The following is a 3,985-nucleotide window of genomic DNA, read 5'->3' on the forward strand; positions in this document are numbered from 1 at the left end:
CTGTTGAACATGTACACAGTTTGACGTCTATTTCCACATCTCCCGATCGAGGCCAACTCTGAAGACTTGTTTGGCTATGGCCACACTAATATTGGCATGGTGGGAACTGCCACCTTCACACTGTGTTATGGCTCAAGTACTCTCGCCCCCTTCACCTTCCAAATATCCCGTCATGGCGCCAACCTCTTGGGCTTGGACTTGTTTTGTGCACTCGGCTTTTCCATATCTGACGATGCGGTTGCCACAATTCACCCCCAGGCCAACGGGGGTGTAAAAAGCTCCAACCAAGCAGACGGCCTTCTCTACTCTTCCTCAGCCAGCAGAGGGGCCAACGAGAAGCGCCGGACGAAGCAACCCACACTTACTGTGACGGACTGAGTCCGCATTCGCCGGCCGAGCTGCTCTCACAAATTGGACTCATTCTGGACAGCACCAGTCCAGATTACCGCCCCATTCGGACCGTCCACCTTCTGTCTGGCTGACGGGTCGCGTTGGCATGCCAGCCGCCTAAAGAGAGTGGCATCACCGACCCCCTCGAACGACAGGGCTGTCGCAGATATGGGCTTCTCAGGCAAAGATGACTGACGTCCTGTCAGACATCCGAGAACACCAATGGGACGCCTTGAAGGGTGTGGTGAACCAGCCGTGCCTGTGGGGCCAGATCCTCATCCAGAGCCTTGGCCAGGTCGCGTTCGCCTTTGCACTCGGTATTTGGACAATTAAATCACCAATTTCGAATGTTCAGACTCTAGCTAGTGCTTAGCCTATTGCGTGGCAGAATAACCCACACGGTTAAGCGGGAAACCGGCAGTCTACCCGGTTTCCCTTGTTTACAAAGTTTTTTCTGGTTCCTTCACGGAGGGGGGTAAATGTAGCTTATGTCACACTGCTACAGAATGTTGCGACAGGTCGAAAAGCAGCGGTGACGTCACGACCGCAGGTCCACTAATATGGTAGCACAATAAAGACAAAGCAACTCATCTCGTCTCATTCCTCCGGACACAACTAACATGCTGTTTTAGTATCATCAGTTTAGAAAATCGCACTATACAGTTAGAATTGCAGTAGAAGACATCAAATACATCCAGGATTATTTCAGATGTCGTTTTTTATTACACAAAGAACTCCATTTTTTTAAATTTATTTTTTTGCCAAAATAGTCCCAAGCCACTTCAAGATCAATGTGGTCCAACGTAGAACTCGGACATCGAGAACCATGAGCGCCACTTTGGTTACACCGAGTGACAACTTGAGGCCCACTTTGAACAACACAGCAGTCGACAGCTGTGCAAGCAGTTCTGAGTGGCTGCAGTTAGCCACGGGGGGTCCAAATGCAAACCGACTGCATCATCAGCAAATCGCTATTCTGAGGTAAAGACAGTCTTGAGTGAATTAGCATTCTGCTATTATCATTCAAATATTAGCAGACTAAATGACTGTTTAAATGTGTCTTTATAATTTGTGATTGTGAATCGGACTGGGATCCCTCCAAAGAGCATCAAAAAACTGCAGCTCATTCCAACTGCTGCAACTCAGTTTATTTCAGAGAGATCACAATTTAGAACTCCGCCCCAGAAGGACTTCTGCGCTCCCACCCAGCTGTAGTCTACAAGTTAACTCATTCACTGCCAGATGATGTGCAAAAACATGTCCAGTCCAGTGCTAGGGTTTTGCTTATTTTCACTCCAATTGCAGGACCCACAGAATATTGAATTTTAGGACTATATCAACATTTAATGCAGCATAAGAAACCTTAGACTGTCTTCTTTCATCAGAAAAAAATGAGTTAATTCCTAATTTATATGGATCTGGAGTTATCTGAGCTTGAAATGAGGGTCGCTGTCCAAAATACAATACCATACATTCATATTGATTTATACAATGATACCTCGGTTTACGAACGCTTTAGCTCATGAACTTTTCGCTTCACGAACATTAAATTCGCGAGCATATCGTCTTGGCTGACAAACTAGTTTTCGGTGGACGAACCAAACCACACAGCGCCACGGTGGCTCGCGGACAAGTTTTCAACACCCCCTTTGAGTGCAGACGTGGTTTGTTATTGAGTGGAGTACTTTTGCTCTTGTGGGACCGAAAAAGACCCCACAACAGGCTAGTGTTAAACCAAAGAGGACACAAAAGAAAATGACGGTCGAGATCATCGAAAAACACCAACAAGGTGCGCGTTTGTGTGACTTAGCGTCCCAGGACCAGTACGCTAAGTCGACCATTGCTACGTGTGGCGAGGGGTGTTTCCATGTTGTCTAAGCAACGGTCTCAGGCAATAGAAGAGGTTGAAAAACTTCTGTTGATTTGGATTTACGAGAAGCAGCTAGCAGGGGACCGTGTGAGTGAGGGTATTATCGCCGAGAAAGCATGGCAACTTCATTCGGATATCATCAAGAGGCAACTACATCAACGACCATCACAAAGGTAAATAAAACTTTATTATACATTACAGTTTATTTAATGACAATCCAATAGCACATTTATTACACATAAAATAAGGTATAATTGGTGTAGTTTTAAGGCTTATTTAGTAGAAATTTGTTTTATGGGAAATACATGTTTGACAGACTAACGTTTTGCCTTACACACACTTTCTGGGAACCAATTAAGTTCGTAAGATGAGGTATCACTGAATCTTGAATCGAGTTTTCCCTGTGTAAATGGGTGTTGGTAACATTTCGCTACAGACTAGGAGATAGAAGACTGTTGTGGACAGGTTGTGGCTTGTTGTCTTTTTTTGCCACATTCCCCACCACTGAGGAATTCAACCGTGACTCCGACTTCCACGTATCATCACAGCTACATCATGAAACGTAGCCTGAGGCATTTCAACTCACTGATAGGGAGTCATTCACCAGCCATTGAGAGATCTCTTCAAACAGAAGTTGCAATTGAAAATTAGACTCCGATTACCAAAACAATCTAAATTTCTGTCCAAATATTTTTAAAAAATGGTCAATCTTACGAAACAATTTACCAGTCTTTGACAGCTCACTGACAGTATTTTTGTATGTTCATTTACCGTATTTTCCAGTGTATAAGGTGCTTACAGTATTTTTTTTTGCATGTTTACCGTATTTTCCAGTGTATAAGGCGCTTACAGTATTTTTTGTATCTTCATTTACCGTATTTTCCAGTGTATAACGCGCTTACAGTATTTTTTTGTATGTTCATTAAACATATTTTCCAGTGTATAGGGTGCTTGCAGTATTTTTTTGGTATGTTCATTAACATATTTTCCAGTGAATAAGGCACACCGGAGTATAAGGCGCATGCCCAATGAAGGGTGTATTTTCAAACTTTCGCCATATATAAGGTGGACCGTTGTATAAGATGCACCCCCAATGAATGGTGTATATTCCAACTTATTTACATATGTTCGATAAGATGCACTGGACTCCAACTTCAATGAATGAAAAAAGGTTTTCTAAATATAATATATAAATATATGGAAGTTTCCCAAATATAACGCACACCACATTATAAGGCGCTACGGTATAGGCTGGGGTTATGTTTTATACATCCCAGCATGGACCTTGCACGACTTCTTCAAACAAGGCTGGGGTTATGTTTTATACATCCCAGCATGGACCTTGCACGACTTCTTCAAACAAGGGTGGAGTGGAATGTAGTCGTGGCTGCTGACAGTCTTTGCGAGACCTGTAGTGGCTCAATATGACTTCATGTATATGGCTTTTGGGTGCACCTTATACACCCAAAAAGACGGTAGTTTGACCTGAAGCTTCCACATCAGGCAATCATCATATTGTACCTTCTGTGTGACACAAAATATTCTTTCCAGGTAGTCGAAATACATTTGATGTCAATGTGAGCCCCTTTGCTCAGGATCAGGATGGCATAAATTGCCGTTTCCCAGAGGCGCATTGAATTCTTCATGTCACTCAGGTATGTCGGACCGGCCCCTCCCCCAGCCATCCCCCAGTATCCACTTAGCAGGCATAGACCGAGCTGAGAC

The sequence above is a fragment of the Hippocampus bargibanti genome, linkage group LG14 (genome assembly GCF_051943395.1).
Source record: "Hippocampus bargibanti isolate YZ-2025 linkage group LG14, ASM5194339v1, whole genome shotgun sequence".
Lineage (NCBI taxonomy): Eukaryota > Metazoa > Chordata > Actinopteri > Syngnathiformes > Syngnathidae > Hippocampus > Hippocampus bargibanti.